Source organism: Macaca thibetana, chromosome 4 (genome assembly GCF_024542745.1).
Source record: "Macaca thibetana thibetana isolate TM-01 chromosome 4, ASM2454274v1, whole genome shotgun sequence".
NCBI classification, from domain to species: Eukaryota; Metazoa; Chordata; class Mammalia; order Primates; family Cercopithecidae; genus Macaca; species Macaca thibetana.
In genome coordinates this window covers 135,300,733-135,323,904 of record NC_065581.1, presented here as the reverse complement: position 1 = coordinate 135,323,904, position 23,172 = coordinate 135,300,733, and positions in this window count along the sequence as shown.

Here is a 23,172-nt window from a genome sequence, read left to right as displayed (position 1 = left end):
CACTTCAGAAACCCAACTTCAGAGAGGATTCCTGAACATACTGCACTACCTCAGTGTTTCCTGCACTGGTTCCCTGTGTTCATCTCTACTCATCCCTCAAAGTTCCCTCACAAGGTGGGGTTTCCTGACTCCTGAGGTGCACTCCTCTGAACTCTTCTTCTCCGCTTCTATAATACCTCGGGTCCACCCCTATTTCATGATTATCACCTTGTTATTTAATTTCTTGTTTATCCTCCCCACTAGAATATTTTTTTTGTTGTTGTTAACAGAGCCTCTGTCACCCAGGCTGGAGTGCAGTGGTATAATCTTGGCTCACTGCAACCTTCGCCTCCCAGGATCAAGCGATTCTCCTGCCTCGGCCTTCCAAGTAGCTGGGACTATAGACATGCACCACCACGCCTGGCTAATTTTTGTATTTTTAGTAGAGACGGGGGGGCGGGTCTCACCAGGATGGCCAGGCTGGTCTCGAACTCCTGACCTCAAGTGATCTGCCTGCCTGGGCCTCCCAAAGTGCTGGGATTACAGGTGTGAGCCACGGTGCCCAGCCCACCCTCCCCTACTAGAATTTGAACGCTTCAATGGCAGACAGAGTGTCATTTTTCTCTTTATCCTTATGTAGCAGCACAACACTGAGTGCAATGTGAATGAATTACTAGAAAACAAAAATGGAATCCGTAGTTAAAGAAACAAACAAAAACCAGATAAATAGGTTGTCAAAAGAATAGGCAGAATTAGCAATACAGACAACTATCAGAATTTGACTTTAAGGTAGGAGGTCCTAAGCCAATAATTTAAAATATACATATATACACAGAGTACAAGTACAGTATCAATCAAGCTTTTTAATTGCAAGCAAAAGATACTGATGCAAGCTGCTTGAAACAGAAAGGAATTTATTGAAAGGTTGTTCAATAGCCCACAGAATTACCAGGAAGACTAAAATTGCCAGGCTTTGAAAACAGGCAGGAACAAAGGAAGGCTAAGCAGCTAGAATCATAGCCACAGCTGAACAATAGAGGCTGCAGCTCACCCACCTGTCTCCACCAGCACAGGACACGCACACTGCCGATGGCACTGCATCCAGTGACTATTGCTACGGCTGCTGCCATCAAAATGAATTTTCCACTCATCCTATTTCTCTGCTTCACTCACTCCCTCCAGATTCTAATCTTAAACTGGTTCAAGTGACTGGGCATGTCTAGGTCTGGATGTACATGAGATGGGGCGTGTGTGTGTGTGTGTGTGTGTGTGTGTGTGTGTGTGTGTGAGAGAGAGAGAGAGAGAGAGAGAGAGAGAGAGAGAAAGAGAGATACAGACTTCTCAACTTGTCAGTATCCAAAAGCAGGTGAAGCAAAGGTCCATACCTTGGAAAATCCCTCAAAGGCAGGGGTTTGGATGCTGGACAGCCAATTAAAAAAAAGTTGTTTCTAATTTTATCCAATATTGTATATAGTATTACTAAAATGGTAAAATGTATTAGAATCTTGATACTCAGCGGAAAGTCAGAATAATTTCTAGTAGGTCATAAATTACAATTTTGAACAAACCCTAGGGTTCTGTTAAATTAATTTGAGTAGAATAAACGCTCGCTATGTAGATTGAAATCAGGCTCAAAGAAGGGAGGAGACACTGTTGTCTTGAGGGAACTAAAATTGCAGCATGGATCCCTCCAGGAATGAATGGAGTCCATAGGGGGAAATAAGGTGTCAAACGCTGGGGATGAAGAGGCCGAGGGTAGGACTCAAGTTTGGGATTGCAGAGTCAAGAGGGTGTAGCTGAGGAGATGGAACTGAAGCAAAACAATGCAAGCAAGCCCAGGTTCTGGATGGCCGCCTTGTGTATGGGGAAGTATTCAAGGTTAAGTCGTTCATTTACTTAAATATTTTATTTCCTCAATGCTATGTGAGGAAGACTTGAAAAATATAAATTAAATTTGAATTCTTTGCTTTTATTTACCCGAAAAAACCCATTTTTGTTAAAAGAGTGGATTTTTGGAAATTTTTGAGCAATATTGAAAAATGTGAAGAAGGTTTAAACAATCACAGATTCTACCACCAAGAAATAGGCATTAACACTACAGGAACTTTATTCTAACCACCCTTCCATGCATGTATACAAATGGAAGCATCTGAACTGCCACTAAGCAACCCCTCCGGTATTCACCATTATTCACATAGAAAGCACACAAGAAAGACAACTGGGTGGATGGATGGAAGGATGGACTTTTGTAAAATGATCTCATTTGAAAAATAACAATTTTAATTTTATTTAATAGAAGAAAAATGAAAAGAATTGCTAGACTTCAAATGTTTTTCTTCACCACAAAACACATTGTTTCTTCTGTTTTTGTTTGTTTGTTTTTTGTTTTTTGGGGTTTTTTTGTTTTGTTTTGTGAGATGGAGTCTGGCTCTGTCACCAGGCTGGAGTGCAGTGGCGCAATCTCAGCTCACTGCAACCTCTGCCTCCCAGGTCCAGTGATTCTCCTGCCTCAGCCTCCCAAGTAACTGGGACTGTAGGCACCCACCACCACGCCTGGGTAATTTTTTTGTACTTTTAGTAGAGACGCAATTTCACTGTGTTGGTCAGGGTGATCTCAATCTCTTGACCTCATGATCCACCCACCTCAGCTTCCCAAAGTGCTGGGGTTACAGGTGTGAGCCACTGCACCCGGCCCATTGTTTCTTCTTTTTAAAAATTAAACGGTAGGGTGCGGAGGCTCACCCCGTATAATTGCCTGACTTCAGAAGGCCAAGGTGAGAGGACAGCTTGAGGCCAGGGGTTTGAGACCATCCTGAGCAACACAGTGAGACCCAATCTCTACAAAAAATAGTTTTTAAAAAATTATCCATACAGGCATGGTGGTGCACACCTGTAGTCCCAGCTACTCGGGAGGCTGAGGCAGGAGGATAGTTTGAGTCCAGCAGTTTGAGGCTGCAGTAAGCCATGATTATGCCACTGTGCTCTAGCCTGGGCAATGGAGAAAGAGCCTGTCTCTAAAATAATAAATAAATAAATAAATAAATAAATAAATAAATAAATAAATAAATAAAATTGTAAAAAATTTAGAAAGCTTAAAAGAGTTTATTTTAAAAAAAGAGGTCAAAGCTGTTATTTTTTTCAACTAAGTGCTCTGCTTTTAGACAATATCAATTGCTTCATTGCTATGAAAGATGAAGACTTCGGCACTCATGCTTCTCGTCATCTGCCTCTCAACTTTGCCGTGTTTGCAAGTTGTTTTATTTGTATGCTGTCAAGACTTACTGTATTTATATACCCAGTAAGCTGGGTATGTTCCAGTAGTTTTCTATATGGAAATGGATTAATTGCTCACCATGTGTTGCTCTGCCACTATTTTTTTTTTTTTTTTTTTGAGACGGAGTCTCGCTCTGTCTCCCGGGCTGGAGTGCAGTGGCCGGATCTCAGCTCACTGCAAGCTCCGCCTCCTGGGTTTACGCCATTCTCCTGCCTCAGCCTCCTGAGTAGCTGGGACTACAGGCGCCCGCCACCTTGCCCGGCTAGTTTTTTGTATTTTTAGTAGAGACGGGGTTTCACCATGTTAGCCAGGATGGTCTCAATCTCCTGACCTCGTGATCCACCCGTCTCGGCCTCCCAAAGTGCTGGGATTACAGGCTTGAGCCACCGCGCCCGGCCACTCTGCCACTATTTATCTATTCCTCAATTTCTAATTTTGATTCATTTTCTTATCAACTGGATTTTGTCATCGAATTTATTTTTCTTTGCAAGAAGAGCTTGGTGCATTATATTCCCTGAGGTCTTTCTTGCTTAGGTATGTTCATTTTTACTAACATACAGTAGGCCTGAGAAAACGTTCTTTGGTCCTACTTTCTTTACTTTAGAATACTTTTTGCATTTTACCATCATCTCTGGCATTAAATACTGCTGTGGAGAAAAGTGTGATGCCAATTTTTTTTTTGGGAGGTGATCTGATTTCTGTCCAGATATTGGAGTAATTTATTTTTATACTTTCAAGTTGAGTAAGTCAACCAGATGTATCTTAGGGCTGAGCAGTTCGTATCTAATTATTTTATGACCATTTGAGGTTCAGTTATTACTCTCACAATTTTGACAGTCCTGAGAAATAGTCTTCTAACAACTTTGAAAAGCTAGAGAGAATGAATGTGCCTGGAGAAGAATGACAAATGGTCCCTCCAATTCTGACTTTGTCTTCTAGGTCCAATATCTTTGGTTTTATGTCCTTGTCATGTTCAAGCAAGTCCTGTAACTCCTTTTGGGTAGCTTGAAGTGATTCCATGCACTCAACAGTCTCTAAAAAGATGGTGATGCAAAGAAGTTACAGGAGTAGGATTTTTTTTTTTTTTTGCTATAGAGGATAATGCTGTTGGTGGAGATTTGCAATGAGTTCTGCATATAGCAAGTGTGGTAGATCAGGTGTATTATTGGGAAGATGAGGTGTTTGTTTGTTTTGCATTTCTTCTGCCTGGTCTATTATTTACTGTAGGTAGATAAATGGATTTAAATGTCTAAATGAAATCTTTTTAGAGTGGGTACACAACGTGGCTAGTAATGGATGGAAGTAAAATATTTCTGTGATGAATAGAGAAGCATTGGGCCTCCCATGCAGAGCTTATGCATGTCATTTTGCTGAGGGCACCTACTTCCGCCAGAATGATATTGTATCTTCAGAAGGAAAAGGGGAGAAGCCAGTGATAAAATACGGGGTGTTATTATCTCAGAGGTGCTTGGAGCTCAAGAGGGCTTGAAGTAATTATTTCCCAGATGTGTCTTGCCTATGTGCATGTGACATAGGAGTTTGCATTTTGGATGTTAACATGAAAGGGTAGAGTCACCAGAAATTCCCAAGGGCCATTTTAAATGTTTTCAGTGGACCACAACAGCCCAGTATGGAAGAAACACAGCATTTGTGGGTGTGCGTCTGATGCCAAGAAATAGATCTGGCAGGGCTGGTTAGGTCGCCTCCTTCCACTGGGGGCCACCGTAAGACAGCCCTGAATACTGCCCAGGTGCTGTGCATATAGGTATTGGTTGGCTTCCCTTGGATTACCTTCCCTCAATCTGACTGAGGCTGAAAGCTCTCAAAGTTTTGGCACTGGAATATCCCTTGTGATGGGCTGGTATTGTGGCTTATAGAGCAGGGTGTCTGTGTGATTGTTTGAGTTCCTCTCTCTCATTAGTGACAACATAGCCCACCTCCTCAGATGTGAACAGTTTTCAAGTTTGCCTGTACTACTCACAGCCTTCAAGTGTGCACCTATCCCAGTGTGCAGAGCCTCTTTAATTTAGTGTACAGCCAAGATACCTTTAATCGCCGATAGTTCTTTTTCCCTCACTGGGAGGTTAGCCTTGGCTGGAATAAACTGTCCTGGTGAAGAGAAACAGGTCAGCTGCCTTGAAATTCTCTTTGGGCTCAGCTGGTATTCACTAAGATATTAGACAGTTAATTTAGATCAGAGATGTCAAGCTATATGCCTGTGGTCTGAAATCAGCCCCTAGGCTCATTTTCTTTGACAAAGAGAGTGTTTGCCTGTAGACAAAGACTGCAGAGTCTTTTAGAAGAATTTTTTTCCAAGTAGTTGCTGATTTTTAAAAGTTAGAAAATGTACCATAAAAATACAGATTTCCATATTTTCTTGTGAAGTGAAAGATATGACCATCACACCGAGTGCACATTTCCAATGGCAACGCCAGATCCAGAGCTGCTAAGGAGAGTCGAGGAGCAGGCGTCCTCTTGACCCAGCTTGCCATCATCCCCACCAGTTGTTCTTATCCTTCTGACTCAGAGGGCATGTGTCAGTTCCCATTTCTTATCACACCTGAACTTTTTGTTTTTCTTATGATAGAGTGAGGAGGAATGTGACATATTTTCTACAGTTTACCTCTGCTATAAGCAGAAATATGCAAGCCACATGGAGGGCCACTCGCTTCTTTTCTCCGTGGCCTGCTTTATTCATTGATATTATCCGCTGGGAACCTGTGAGCCACCGAGTTTATGACTGTTGCTATAGATAATAGAAGGGCAAGGTGAGTCAGGTAGACCAAGATAAGGATGCAGGAAAGCATGACAGTTTATGGAAAAGGGCAGCTCCTTCTATGTGATAAGTACTTACCTTTGTTGTGCAGATTTATTGCTTGGAAATGGAGATGGGACTGTCAGAGGGAGAAAAGTCAATGGTAATTAGGGATTATTGGATGTCCTTAATCATTTGCAGTCACATATAGTTTCCGGTTTTCCTCTCTGAGTTTTATTGTTATCAAATGGTGGTATGATTTATTGCAAGTCCCTTGTTTACTGTCCATGCCTGAACTGTGCTAACAGGCAGTTTGTGTGTGAGCCTAACGAATGTCTCTAGGCTAAGCATCCTGTGAGCCATGGTTCCAAAGTCATCGGAGTATGGCACCAGTCAGCCGCTTTGTAACTCTGAAGCCATGCTGAATATTATTCATATATAAAAATATGTTGTCTCCTCACTTTTCTTGGTCTAGCATTCAAGTTTCTTATGCTCTTTAAAATCATTTAAAAATTAATTTCGGAATGACTAATGCATTCCCTTGATTCAAATTTAAAAAGTAAAAAGCATATGTAGAGAAATGTCTTTCTCCACTCCTGACCCCTATTACCCAGGGCTCTTCATCGAAGGCAAATAATGTAACCAGTTTCTATTTTATTGCTACAGAAATGTTTTATGTGAATGGTTCTCAGAGTGTGATCTGTATGTCCATCAGTGACAGATTGGATTAAGAAAATGTGGCACATATATACCATGGAATACTATGCAACCATAAAGAAGGATGAGTTCATGTCCTTTGTAGGGACATGGATGAAACTGGAAACCATCATTCTCAGCAAACTATCGCAAGAACAGAAAACCAAACACTGCATGTTCTCACTCATAGGTGGGAATTGAACAATGAGATCACTTGGACACAGGAAGGGGAATATCACACACCTGGGCTTGTTGTGGGGTGGGGGAAGAGGAGAGGGATAGCATTAGGAGAGGTACCTAATGTAAGTGACAAGTTAATGGGTGCAGCACACCAACATGGCACATGTATACATGTATAACAAACCTGCATGTTGTGCACATGTACCCTAGAACTTAAAGTATAAAATAAATAAATAAATAAATAAATAAATAAATGATTGTGAAAAAAAAAAAGCAGTGTGATCTGTAAATTTCTAAGGTCCCCAAGATGCGTTGAAGTGGTCCATGAAATCAAAACTATTTTCACAATGATAATAAGACACCAGTTGCCACTATCAGTGTTGGCATTTGCACAGATGATGCACTAATTTCTTTTGCTTTGGAAAACAAACAAGAAACCACTGGCACATTGACATATATCAAGAGAGTGGCATGAAACTGTAGCAGAGGTAATTTTATTCTTAGATCAGTAACAGATACACACTTACTGATGAAAACATTCAAATTTCACTTAAGAATATCCTTGATGGTACAGGAAAAGCTAATAATTTTATTAAATCTTGACTCTTGAGTACCTATCTTCTGAATATTCTGTCTGATGCTACACAAAGTACATAGGAAGCGCTTCTGCTGCATACGGAAGGTACTGTGGTCAACTTAAGAAAAAGCACTTGTGTGATTGACTTGCAAACTCAAATAGCCAAATACTTCATGGAGCACCATGTTTACTTGAAAGAATGACAAGCAAACCACGGTTAGTCAGAGACTGTTTGGCAAATATTTGTTCAAAAATGAATAAAATAAGCCTGTTACTTGGAAGACAGGAATGATAGTATGAATTGCAAATGATAAAATTTGAACTTTTAAGTAAAATTAGAATTTTAGAAAGCTTTTATCTACCACTTTGAGCTCAACAGCTCTCAATACCTAAAAACTTTTCTGTCATAATTGATAGTGATAAAACATACGCAATTTTTTGATATCGTAGAATAAAATGTGTTAATATTTGGAAGATATGTAACTCAGTGGATCGGTATTTTCCAGATCTGTAAAAAATCATGCATAGGTAAAAGAACCACTCAAAGTGGAAGGGAACAATAGATTTTAATGTAACAGAGTATGAATAAGTACTTGATAATATATCAGATACTATAACTAACCTTTGAGAAACTACTAGTTGTCAAGTTTTGTGTAATATCAAAGAACATCCACAATTACCTGAAAAGACTCTAACAATACTTCTTTGTTTCCTAGCCTCATATCTGCATGAATATTTCTTTGTATACTTCAACCAGGACAACACAGCACAATAAATTGAATGCAGAGGCAGGTGTAAGTATCCAGATGTATTTTATTAGGGCAGACCTTCAAGTGATTTGCAAAAATATAACAATATACCACTCAACCTTTTTTTTAGTTTGGAAAACCCAGTTATTTGTGTTAACATGTAATGGGTTTGCCATTCTGAAATAAACATTTAAATTTTTTCTGTTTTAATGTCTTTTTTTTTTTTTTTGAGACAGGGTCTCACTATGTTGTCCAGGCTGAAGTGCAGTGGCATGACCATGGCTGACTGCAGCCTCAACCTCCTGGGTTCAAGCAGTCCTTTTACTTCAGCCTCCTGAGTAGCTGGGACCATAGGCACATGCCATTATGCCTGGCTAATTTTTTAAAAATTATTTCTAGAGACAGAGTCTCCCTACGTTGCCAAGGCTGATCTCAAAGATCTGGGCTCAAGTGATCCCCCTGCTTTGGTCTCCCAAAGTATTAGGATTACAGGCATAAGCCACCACACCCAGCCTATTTTAACTTCTTATATGGTAAACATTGGTCAATACAAACCAAGTGAAAAAAGTTATTTGAATTCCCCATTGGGGTGTAAACTGGTCCTGAGACCAAGAACCATTTGTCTATGCATATATTAACTTTCTTCATATCTATGCTACATCCATATTATTTATGTGTATATATATGTGTGTGTGTGTGTGTGTGTGTGTGTGTATATATACATATTTTTTTTTTTTTTTTTTTTTACATGGAGTCTCACTCTGTCACCCAGGCTGGAGTGCAGAGGCGCAATCTCAGCTCACTGCAACTTCCACCTCCAGGGTACAAGTGATTCTCCTGCCTCAGCCTCCCAAGTAGTTGGGATTACAGGCATGCACCACCACACCTGGCAAATTTTTGTAGTTTTAGTAGAGATGAGGTTTCTGCCATGTTGGCCAGGCTCGTCTCGAACTCCTGACCTCAAGTGATCCTCCCATTTTGGCCTCCCAAAGCACTGGGATTATAGGCGTAAGCCACTGCACCAGGCCCATATCCTTTATGTATTCTTTTCTTACACAAAACACACTGCATTTACTCTTGCTCCACCTTGCTTTCCTAACTTAACAACACGTCTTCAGAATTGACCCATATCAAGAGATACAGAGATTCCTTATTCTTTTTATGGCTACATAAATCTCTTTGCAAGAATTTATATAATTATTTATCTCGTTGCAGGAATTTATGTAATTTTTACAACAACGTCATGCTGATGATTTATTAAAATTATTTTGTTTATACAGACACTGCTACTTTGAATAACTTTGTATCCATATCATGTCAAATGTGTGGTAAGATCTGTAGGACAAAAGTAGAACTGCTAGTCAAAGATTAAGTGCATTTGTAATTTCCATATATGTTGTACAATGTATAAGCTTATAGTTATTTTTAAGAAAGTAAGGTATGTATTACAGCTCTATACAAATAGGCTACATCAGTGTCATAATCTGTGTTCACATGAATACAGCAGAGTTGAGGGCTGAGTATGTATACACCTACACAATTTACATGTTTGCAATCAAAAATTAATATTAACTGATTAAAACTTGAAAATATTGAAATGAAAATTAAGTTGGAAAGTCCATTGTAATAGATAAAATGTATTGTTGATTATCCTATATCAATGTGATTTGGGAGAAGTAGTAAGTTTTTGGTATTTGTCTGGGTCATGGTTGAAACAATTTGAAAACTTTGTAGGACGGCCTGAAGCAGCTGGCACTGACTGCACTAATGAATAGGAGGCCCCAGCATTTTCAAATTCCGAGTTCACAGTGGCCATCCTTACGAAGGCAAGACTTCAGAGCTAGTGGAGATGGATTCCAGGCAAAGACTGTTAAGGAAAAGCAAAACAAATTCTTGAGTTCTTGCTTAGATGTGCAGGGAAGTGCTTGTAAGCTCATAAATATGAGATCATTAAGCATCTTTGTGTGCAGGGATGAATTTTTAAAAGAATGTTAACATTTTCAAACAATTTAAAAAATGATAGTCCTCAATTCCCCTCTTCCTGCTCCCAGGGAAACCTCACAAGTTTTCTTGGTGTTTGTTGATTTTTTGGCTCATTGCAGGGTATCCCACATCTTCTATTCTGTCTTCACATATCAACGTACATGCCATCTCCTCCAGAATACCTCGCCTGGTTCCTGATATGCAACAACCTTTTTTTACTTCATGTTCCCATAGGACTCTGTAACTTTATCTACTATAGGATATATAATGATGTCTTATAACCGCCCGCTTATTGACAATATTTCCACTACATTTTACATCCTAAAGAGAGTGATGCTATGTGTCTTATTTAATGCTTTATTCTCAGAACCTACTTTAGTACCTGGCATATAGTAGGTACTCAATAAATATTTGTTGAATTAATAAAAAATAGAAGGACAATTTTTGCTAGCATATGGGCTCTAGGAATCTCAACAATTTTAATTTAAAAATCCCACATCTTGGCCAGCTGTGGTGGCTCATGCCTGTAATCCCAGCACTTTGGGAGGTTAAGGCGGGTGGATCATGAGGTCAGGAGTTAGAGACCAGCCTGGCCAACATAGTGAAACCCCGTCTGCACTGAAAATACAAAAATTAGCCAGCTGTGGTGGCACACACCTGTAGTTCCAGCTACTCCGGAGGCTGAGGCGGGAGAATAGCTTAAACCTGGGAGGCGGAGGTTACAGTGAGCCAAGACCATACCATTGCACTACAGCATGGGTGACAGAATGAGACTCTGTTTCAAAAAGAAAAAAAAAAAATCCCAAATCTCTTAGCAACTACATTAAGCAGCTCTATCTTCACATTATTTGTTTTATTGTTTCATATACAATTTCTAGTAATACTAATACACATAGTATTTCTGGTGTAGATATACTATGGTTTGATAAAATGTACAATGTTATTTTCTCCTCTGTTTTCTCTAGCTTCTCCCATGACCTTGATGCTATTTGCCTTGTTGGCCGTCAATGGCACCTTTGGCCTAACAGAAAGAATTAATTTTCCAAGAAGCAATAGGATTAATCACATAAGAAAATTAGTGATCAATAAACTGGTTAATACACGATGTAGCCCAGTGATGGCACTACTGGTACTATTAAGGTACTATTTTCTTTTCTTTTTTTTGACTGTGTCTCTCTCTGTTGCCCAGGCTGGAGTGCAGGAGTGCAGTGGTATGATCCTGGCTCACTGCAACCTCCACCTCCTGGGTTCGAGCGATTCTCCCACCTCAGCCTTCCGAGTAGCTAGTATTACAGGGCGTGTGCCGCCACACCCAGCTAATTTTTGTATTTTTAGTAGAGATGGGATTTACAGTTAGAACAAAAATGTATTTCTTTTCCTTGGTTTCCAAACTTTCTTAGGCCAACCAAAGAAAATGGAATTTCAACGTGTGGGTAATTTATCACCATCTCTTAATTATAAAAAAGCTTATGTGTCAGCTTATAATGAGCAGGAAAAAGTGAGGAGGAATTCATGAAAGGAGCAGTCCCCCAACTTTTTTGGCACCAGGGACCGGTTTCGTGGAAGACAGTTTTCCACAGACTGTGGGTCAGGAGGGCAGTGGGGGAGGGTTTTGGGATGGTTCAAGTGCATTACATTTACTGTCAACTTCATGTCTATTATCATTACATTGTAATATATAATGAAATAATTATAAAACTCACCATAACGTAGAATCAGGGGAGCTCTGAGCTTGTTTTCCTGCAACTAGATGTGGTCTCATCTGGCGGTGATGGGAAATAGTGACAGATCATGAGGCATTAGATTCTCATAAGAAGCACACAACCTAGAACCCTCACATGTGCAGTTCACAATAGGGTTCATGCTTTTATGAGAATTCAGTGCCACCGCTGACCTGACAGGAGGTGGAACTCAGGCAGTAATATGAACAATGGTGGTGGTTGTAAATACAGATGGAGCTTTACTAGCTCACCTGCCTGCTGCTCACCTCCTGCTGGGCCCCAGTTCCTAACAGGCTATAGACTAGGGGTTGGGGACCCCCCACACTAAAAATTAGAGCATCAGGAAGCTTCTTCCATGTTCCCTGGCAACTCCGCACTTTTCTGTAAAGCAAAATCCTGTTCACTTCCTTTGGGAAGACTTCATCTCTCACCCTCTCGTTTTGGTAAGAATTTATTATTCCCTCTTCTGTGAACTCGTTTACTCTTTTCCCATACATGATCCTCCCTTTGGGATTGATCTTGTGTCTTCTAGAAAATGCACTGATTCAGGGTCAACCTTGGGTTTTCTCGCACCATCCAGGAGGGCTCCAAACCTCTCAGGAGACCTGGCTGACACCTAGATTGCAACTTTGTGAGGCCCTGAGCAGAGGGCCCAGCTTAGTTATGTCCAGAGCCTGGACCTGTAGAAGCTGTAAGGTCATAAATGTGCATTAAGTAGCTACCTTTGTGGTAGTTTGCTGCATAGCAATGGGAAACAATATACTGCTTTATTGGGAAGATGTATAGTTTATAAGAAACTGCTTCCAGCTAATGTTAGATAGAAAAAAAAGGTAGAATTTGTTGGATCAAAATTTGATATGTCACAGAATTGAAGGAAAAGCTAAACCATCAGGCCTTATGGATAATAGGCACAAAGGTGACTGTGAGGGTGTCACTGAGGAATTTTGAGGATGGGCTTTGAAATAATCTGCCTACATCCACGCTTGTTCCTTATCCCATGAGTCAGATTTTTCCTGACAGACTCTAACTGGCCTCATTCTCATCACCTGCCTATTCCTTGATGTCCGGAAGCTTGAGAATGGACAGACTCCAAGACCACGTGGAAGGAGGAAGGAAGCCTCCTAAAGGGAAAATGTGATGTTCTTAAGGAAAACAAAGGAGAGGGATTTGAGACAGGCACACAGAAAAGAAAGCCACTTTTCTACTGCATAGGGTTGTCAAGGAAAAACATGAGATAAAGCATGTAAAATGCTTAGCATGGTTCTTGGCACACAGTAGTCATTCGATACACTTTATAATTATTAAGCGTCAGGGGCCTATGCCTCATCTAGAAAGCAAAAGAAAGACCTCTGTTCTTGAAGATGAAGAGAAAAATCCCAATTTGATAAGGGGGGAAGAATCCCTGACACTCAAAAAGACAGGCTTAAATGCCTGTTGCTACCTAGATGATTTATCATCAAAGGGTTATCAGAGGTTAGAAAAGTATAGATTCCAAAGTGCTATTTGTGCTGATTATTGCTATGTACTCAAAATCAAACCAGCTACGAGATATACTACTCCAAATTCCAGTGGGCCACAGACAGCAGCCAACTATTGGGGCTGTTTCTGTTCACACAAAACTCTTAATGGTTGGCTCACAGCTTTGATTGTAAGTGGGCTGGATGGTACCTAAGCCCATCCATCCATCCATGCTTAAATCATGGCTTTAAATTTGAAATTTTGGAAAATTAATTCAGATATGAGATGATGGTTATGTTTACTGAGGATCATGAACAGAATCCATAATATCTGTGTGTACTTGGTATTGAGTGATGTAGATGTGTTCTTGAAGTGAGGCTTTCCTTTGATCTTTTTGTTGACGAATGCCATTCACTGGTCAGTACAACCATTCTGAGGAAGAACTGTCTATCAGGTGGTATCATTTTGGGCCCAGAACATCACTGATGGCTGGAGTTCACTTCCATTCCATTCTATTCTACTCCACAAGTATTTATTGAACTCCCATTATGTGCAATGAACTGTATTAAGTGCTTTGATAGATTAAAAAATGAATAGATAAGACAGAGCTCCTGACCTTAGGGTATTTTATTATCTCAAAAGAGAGACAAACGTTTACAAGGACCAGACACAATACAGAGCAGGATGTGACAAGTGCTAAAATAGATATAGAGACAGAAGAAAGCTTTAGATTTCAAGTGTGCTTACCTGAAATTTTCATATAGAGGTTGAATTTGAGCCCTTTTTAATCATATGCCCACTAGAACAGGGAGCATTTTATCTGTTTTTGTATTCCTAATTCCCAGCACAGTTCCTGGTACTTAATAGATGCCACTAAAGATGAATTTTTAAATTGCTTGAGGTGTGGAAAAATAGACATAAAATTTGCCATTTTAACCATTTTTAAGTGTACAGTTCAGTGGCAGTAAGTACATTCACATTGTTATGCAAACATCATCACCATCTATCTAAGGAACTTTTTACATCTTTCAAAACTGAAAGTCCAGGACCTATTAAACAATAATTCTTCATTCTTACCTGCTTCCAGCCCCTGGCAAACACCATTGTACTTTCCGTCTTTATAAATTTGACTACTCTTGTTATCACATATAAGTAGAATCATATAGTATTTGTCCTTTTCTGACTGGCCCATTTCACTGAAATGTCACCAAGGTCCATCCATGTTATAGCATGTGTCAGAGTTTCCTTCCCTTTTAAGGGCAAATAATAAATTTTTCACTGGATATATATAACTGCAGTTTGTTTATCCATTCGTCCATCAATGGATATCTGGATTGTTCCCATTTTTGGCTATTGTGAATAATGCCACTATGAACATGAATGTACAAATACCTTTTCAAATGAGTTAGAAATTGAGATAGATCAAGAGTGGTCAGAAATAAGGCATTTCAAGTTCAGGAAATAGCATGAACAAAAGGAAAGAAGAATGACAATGCATTAGGCTTGCCTGGTGTGGCTTACTCATGGATTGGGGCTGCACATGGAAAGGTTAATCCGTTCCAGAAGTTGCAGGGCGCTAAGTACCATACCAAGGAGATAAAGTTTTTCTGAAGTTATTAGGAACCATTTAAAAGGGGTTGGAGCAGGTAAGCAACATTACCAACACTATACTTGAAGAATATAATTGTAATGGCAAAGATGTAGTTAGAAATACAGGGTAATAATCTTGGCAGGAGACAAAGTAGGGCAGTGGCAGAGGAAATAGTACCAGGAGGGAGTAGAATTATTTTTCTTTTGTTTGTTTGTTTGTTTGTTTGTTTGAGGGAGGGTCTGGCTCTGTCACCAGGTTGGAGTACAATGGCATGATCTCAGCTCATTGCAACCTAAGCCTCTCAAGTCATCCTCCCACCTCAGCCTCCCCAGTAGCTGGGACCACAGGCATGCCCCACCATGCCCAGCTAAATTTTGTTTTGTATTTTTTTGTACAGACCAGGTTTCACCATGTTGCCCAGGTTGGTCTCGAGCTCCTGAGCTCAAGTGATCCACCTACCACAGCCTCCCAAAGTGTTGGAATTACAGTCGTGAGCCATTGTGCCTGGCTGGGAGTAGAGATATTATAGTGGAACTGCTAATAGGAGCTGTTGACCAACTGGATGTGGGTGGCAGGAAGAGGAAGTTGTTGTTAAGTCAGTGCCTGAGAGCATGGTGACATTACAAACTGAGATGAAGAATGCAGAGGAAAAAGAAGCAGGCAAAAACAATAGCTACCATTTATTGAGCTCTTTTGTGTTAGGTACCTCACACGCATTATCTCACTCAATCTTGATAATGACCTTGTGAAGTATGGATTATTGTACATGGGAAGATACCCTGTTTACGTAGAATAAGTTACTGTCTAATATCTAGTAAAGGGGTGGAAGTAGGATTCCAACCAGATCTAATGGCAAAATTCAAACTTAAAAAAAACCAAAAAAACACACCATACTATTCCATTGTCTTCAAACACATGGAATATCCATGTGGACTCATCTCTCAAAAATTCGGCAATGTAAATTTCAGTTAAATGCTCATGAATAAAAATATAGTCCATCTCTACACAAAGATGACTTAAAGCGATGCTGAGGAAGAACATAAATAAGCTGACTCAGGAGAGACTGTCATGACAGAAGATAAGACCAGAACTTAATTCTGGAAGCACATGTATCTATTGTGTGACAAGAGAAAGTGGGACTGGGTTTGAGGAATAAGAGAAGAGCCAGAACAGTGAATTGACAAAGATGCTGCATGGGAAGGCCATTTCAAAGAAGGGATTAGTCAACACCTTCAAGTGCTTCTAAAACCTTAAATAGGAAATAGACTGTGGCCACTAGATTTGACACTTAGGAAGTCATTGGACAATTTACAGAGAAGAAAGTACATATAGCAGTGTCTGTGGATTGAGGAATGAATAGGAAGTAAGGAAACAAAGAAAGTGAGTGTAAACTTCCTGTTTATGAAGTTTGGGAGCAAAGGAAAGGTGAAATTATGGCACAGTGTTTGAAGTGATGCAGATTTGAGGAAAGGTTTTCTTTTTGAGGACCTGGAAGATAGGAGCATAATTTTTTGGCTGTGAGGAAAAAGCTAGTGGAGAATAGTCAACTGAAAATTTGGGGAAAATAATGGAAATTCATGAAGGACTAGAGACAGGCTGTGATCAGGAGCACATTTCAAGGGATAGTGAGGGTCGGGGAGAAATAGGAATATTCTTTCCCTAGGAAGAGGAGAGAAAGAGAGTTTGCAAGTTGAAAGGAAGAGCTGACAGTTTTTGGTGGGTTTTTTTTGGTTTGTTTTGTTTCATGTTTTGTTTCATAGATAGGGTCTCACTCTATTGCCCAGGCTGGACAGCAGTGGTGAGATTACAGTTCACACTAATTAGGAGCTCCTGGGCTCAAGCGATCCTCCTGCCTCAGCCTCCTGAGTAGCTAGGATTGCAGGTGTGCACCACCATGCTCAGCTAACTTTATTTTTTTTTAAAGATGGGGTCTCACGATGTTGCCCAGACTGGTCTTGAACTCATGGCCTCAAGCCACCACACCTGGCTTGAAGTAGTTACATTGGGATAGAGAGGCAACACTGTGAGGCTGTGGGAAGCTCTGGTGTCAAGATTGGTAAACAGCTGGTTGGGCTAAGGAAAAGAGAGTCAAATAGGGTCAAATGAGTAGATTATCTAGCTTGACTCAGAGGGCTCCTCTGAGTTAGGATGATTTTACTCTACCGTGAAGGCAACCCATCGAAAGAGTGACTGAAACTCAGTATCTTTCACACTGATACATTTTCCGACTTTCCTGAAACTATACAGAGTTGCCTGATTGAGTTTGGGTATTTCATAAATCTCCTTAACCTTATTTATAGACCCTTAAGGTAAATAACTCTTGGCCGATTTTATTGATGGCATGCTGATTGTTACCAGTTTTATTTTTCACTGTCAACAAATTCTAAGGGCATACATGCAGAAACCCCCAACATACTGGCACTGGGAGAGAACTACTTTCTTGAAGAGACTGTCATAGAAAAGTATGGGGAAATTACTGAGACATGGTGAAATGTTTCAATATTGAGTTTCAAAATTTCATTCATTAAAGACTTCAAACCCATTGAGAAACCTCAGTTTAAAAACCTTTCTATTGATTCTAGTTTCTGAAATAGAACCAGTGCAAGGCATAGCTAGTATAATTTAAAGTAACAGATTGTCTTCTTCTCTTACATTGACATTCCATTCGGCATTCTACGTGAACAAAGTAGTGTTCCAGATTTTTTAAATATATAGTTACATTTACTGTATTTATGTGATAAATTCAATTCTAGATATAGGTATTAGCAATTGGAACCATGCTTCAGTTATCTCCCTTATGAAAGATAACATAGGAATGTTATAACAAATATTTAGTTAAAAACCTGAAAAGGGCTTTGAAAATGTAAAAGTGTAATATAAATGCTAAATAAAGATAATATATTCTGAACAGCAGGCTCCTTTGAAATAGGGCCTATGAATTCCATTAACACTCTCTGTTTACATGCTTTTAGGAACTTTTAGGAGGATGTTGCCCATGAACGTAACTCTGATACAATACCTATGGTCCAGTAACCAGCCAGGAAAGACACAATTCAAAGAGCAGCATAATAATTCACATAAGAATACTTCTTTAAGCCATTTAATAAGTGTGTTTTGCATGCCTTCTATGTGCAGGTACAATTCTGGGTGCTAGGAGTACACAGGGAAGAAAACAGATAAAAGCCTGGCCAGGCACCTGAATAGACTTTCTCAAAGGAAGATATGCAAATAGTCAATAGGTACATGAAAAGCTACTCAAAATCACTAATCATTAGAGAAATGCAAATTAAAGCCACCATGAGATATCACTGAACAGCTGTCAGAATGGCTATTCATTAAAAAAAAAAAAAAAGATACCAAGTGTTGGCAGTGATGTAGAGGAACGGGGACCCTTGTACACTGTGAGTGGGAATGTAAATTGATACAGCCATTATGGAAAATAACATGGAGGCTTCTAAAATAACTATAAATAAAAATACTATACGACTGAGCAATACTACTTCTGAGTATATATCCAAAGGATTTGAAATCAGCCTGTTGAAGAGATATCTGCACTCCCATGTTTATTGTGGCATCATTCACTATAGAGAAACAACTTAAGTGTCTACCAGCCAATGAATGTGTAAAGAAAATGTGGCATATACACGTGATGGAAAACTATTCAGCCTTTAAAAAGAGGGAAATTATGCCATTTGTGACCATACGGGTGAACCCAGAGAATATTATGCTAAGTGAGGTGAACTAGACACAGAAAGAGAAACACCAAATATTCTTACTTATATGTGGAAGCTGCAAAAGATTGAACTCATAAAAGGAGAGCATAGAATGGTGGTTACCAGAGGCTATGGAGTGGCTGGAAATCGGGTCAAGGGGTACGAAGTTCCCGTTAGACAGGAGGAATACATGATAATTATTTGAGATGATGGACATGTTAATTAGCTTGATTCAATCATCCTACATTGTATACATATAGCATCACTTTATACCCCATAAATATATATATAATTATAATTTGTCAATATTCAATAAAAATAAAGCAGGAAAAAGTTAAGAAGTTAACATTTATTGCTTGCTAACCAAGTGCCAAGGATTTTTCTTGGATGCATCCATTAAATCCTCATAACAACCTCATGAGCTAGGTAGTGTCAGTATCCCCATTTTACAGATATAGAAACTGAGGCAAGAGAGTTTCAATAACTTGTCCAATATCACACATTAGCAAGTAGTGGAGTTGGGATTTGAACCTTGAAATCCAGCCTGAATGTTCCACTAATGAGAAAAAATGACTGGGTACTGGGTTGACTAAATTGACCGTCTAATTTGGTCCTCTCTAATTTTGTAAGGCCAAAGAGAATGAGTCATACACATTGCTTGGGGTCTTTGGTTTTTCTATTCCATTCAAAAAATGCCTCAATTTTCCATAAGTGATGAGGAGTTCTTGTTGGGATACCAGTGAAGATAGGAATCCTGCTCTACAAGTAGCTCTTCTGGTAACCACAGAGTGACCAGGCCGCACACAACTGGAATGACATTTGGGAATAAGACGACATGCAGCGTCCACTGCAGTTCTGGCACCTTTATCTTTTGGGCCTCCTGCCACCTATCTCTGTTTTTCCCTGACTTATGGATTCTACTTATGCACAGTTTCTACTGTTTAATCGCTAATACACCCATGCTTTTTCTCTCTGAGTTGTTTATTAATCATTTTTGTAATGGCTGTCAACTAACTTTTATCCCCAGTGTCCCCAGTGTCTTCAGTTAATGTGGCCAAGTGTGAGAATATAATTGGGAATTCATATGGGGAAGCACACTCCCTGCTGACTTACAGGCCACCCCTGCTACTCTACTCAGTCCTTAGATGACATGTCCAATCCTGGACCAATCAGCTGTGGCCAGGAGACCAGGTCAAATGGAAAGAACATTCTAGAACCAGGATCGAACTGTACTGGGGGCTATTGTCACAGGCATGTTCTGAAGTCTGGCTTGTTCCTTCCAATATTGTTTGTAATGTGGCTTCTGAATTTAGGTTTTAAGTGAGTGTGTTATGAAGAATTATAAACTTTTTCTTTTTAATTTAGAAGTCAGTTGACAATCCCATATTATTCTATTCTTTTGAATATGCCTGCAATATTTCCATCTTACCTTCTTCATATCTAAATGAAATGATAATATATATTCACATCACATCTTTATATATTTAATTTCCTTATGATATTTAGAATGTGATACATATTATAATCCTTTCCTCACCTGATGAGTACTATACCCCTTTTCCCCCCCTCAGCATTTCAATTACGTTTCACTATCACAAACTTTGTGCTGAGTGTTGGATACAGATGTATCACAAGCAAGAGATTGGTATTCAACTGAAAAGGCCTATAAGAACATTTCAGTGTTATCTAGAACATTAACAGGAAGACCAAACTCAGCTCTTAAAAATATCAATGATAAGAATTTTGGCCAAATCAATATTAAGATAATTTTTATAGTTGGAAAAACATAGAGCACACAATTACATAGGCTAAAAAAAATCAATAACTTGACTCACATGTAACAGTAAGATAATACATTAAAAGGATGATTTCAAGAATTGTTCTTTTAGAAAAATTCTATAGAAAGATTCAATTTTACCTTAAGACAGAATTGTGACCAATAGCACACATTGTAACATGAGGGACCAGGGTTAGGAAAGCAGTCTGTGGCTATGAAACAGATCAAAACTAACTAGCCATTAGGGAATGAAGCCCATGACCTTCATCTCATTAGTACCAGGCTTAAGCCAACCTGAATGAGCTATTCATTGATAACATTATGATACCTAACAGATGGATGAGCCTTTACTCTTTACTTAAAAATCCCTTTCTCGGTTCCATATTATTTGAAATAAAATGTGATTATGTTGCTGTTATGTGAGAAGGGGTGGGGAGATACATGGCTTTCAAACAGACTTCAGAAATCAGACTGAGCGCAGTGGCTCATTCCTGTAATTCCAGCACTTTGCGAGGCTGAGGCAGGAGGATCACTTGAACTCGGGAGTTTGAGACCACTGGGGCAACATAACGAGATCTCCATCTCTACAAAACATAAAAAACATCAGCCGGGCGTGGTGGCATGCACCTGTAGTCCTAGCTGTTTGGGAGGCTGAGGTGGGAAGATCATTTGAGCGTGGGAGGTCGAGGCTGCAGTGAGCTGTGATTGCACCACTGCACTCCAGCCCAGGTGACAGAGCGAGGCACTGTCTCCAAAACAAAACAACAACAAAAACTCCAGGAAGCAGGGCCAATTAAAAGGAGAAAAAAAGGGAAAAAATCAATTATTCTGTTTACTTTGTCTAAGTAGGGGGAGAATTGAAGCTCCTAAAACATGAGGTGCCATGCCTAATGGTTCCCAGTGGTAGTGGCAGAACTGGATTAGAACACTAGTCTCCTGGACTTCACTCCTGGGCACTTTCAATTTGTGAAGGGCTGGCTCATGGAAAATGTAATCCTTGAATTTCTCCAGGACATGAGGGACCTGTCTTATCAATGCAGGACAAGCATAGTGTTAGGGAAAGGGTGTTAAGCGTTTGTTTGTTTGCTTGTTTGTTTGTTTTGAGACAGAGTTTTGCTCTTGTTGCCCAGGTTGGAGTACAATGGTACAATCTTGGCTTACTGCAACTTCTGCCTCCTGGGTTCAAGGGATTCTCCTGCCTCAGTCTCCCAAGTAGCTGGGATTACAGGCGTTCACCACCATGCCCAGATAATTTTCTATCTTTAGTAGAGACGGGGTTTCACCATGTTGGCTGGGCTGGTCTCAAACTCCTTACTTCAGGTGATCCACCTACCTAGGCCTCCTGAAGTGCTGGGATTACAGGCATGAGCCATCACGTCCCGCAGGAGCTAAGGTTTCTAAAATGAAGTTCATGCAGCATCGACATTCCAGGATGGAGTACAGTGAGAAGTTCTGAATGACATCCATGAGGGTGGGAGATGGGGTGATGAGAAGCTTAAAAAATTCTCTGGAGAGCGAGTACAGTGATTGGTTTAAAACATTTTCTATGTAAAATGACTTTAGCTTCGGAATATTTGGGAATGTAGTAACCTGAAATCATTTTGGGGTGGACAGGTTTGGGTATAAACAAATAAATATAAAGAAAAATAAAGGAGTGAGCTCATAGCTGAGTGTGCGATGTCAGGGAAGTTATAGACCTGAACCTGAAGCATGGATTTGGTATTTACATGTGGCAGGGTGGAGGAGGGTGGGGTGAGAAGGTGGGAGAGTGGTAGAGGATGATGAGATTAAATGATGCCGGAAAGAAGGCATTCATCATGAATCATTAACAAGCGAGTGAATGGCGGAAGGTGGAAGGGATGGCAAAGAAGCCTCTGCTAGTATATTACCATTTAGTGAACAGATGGGAAAGGTCCAGTAAATAGTACACATTTACGTGAAGAATAAAATCATGTTACCTAGCTTCTAATAATGTGTTTTGCCTCTGTTTTGGATAGTGGCACCAAAGGATTCTTTGTAGAAAACTTTGACAGCAGCCTTTAAAGTCATTATTCCTATAAGTGAGTACTTTCAAAATCTTTACTATCCTGAACCATATCTTGAGAAAAATTGAGATGAGGTTTCAATAATGATCTCCGGAGGAGAAAGACAGTGTATTGTAGAGAGCCCCAAGTCATTCTTATTTCTATTAGTGAACCTCTGTCAGTACACTTTCTAGGCAAGCCTTGCTCTTGAAGCACTTTTCTGATTGGTTCATGTTCCCAGACACCTTCTGGGAAGAAGGATGGCATCATGTACCCTGGATGTTTATCCTTCAAGAATCAGTTTAGCCATCACTTCTACTGGAAAGCCTTTCCTTATTGCCACTGGTGCTCAGCTGTGTTTGCTCTACATACCTCTGCTATAACATTTTCCATATAACATTACTGTAACATAATGCCCAATTTACTACAATGTCTCTCTCACGAGGCTGAATTCCTTGTAGCTGGCGCCTAGTTTTGGTCACCTGTTTATTCCCAGCACCTTGCAGAGCACTTAGCACAGGTAGGCCATTAATACACATTTAGAGACTGTTGAACCAGTATCTCTGAAAACATATGTACAACAGAAATATCATCTAGAAATTTTCTTGAGAGAAGGAATCTAAAATGGATTTTTCAGAAAGGAATCTAAAATTAATTTAGTTTCTTTGGGGGCAAGGTCTTAGTTTTGTACATAG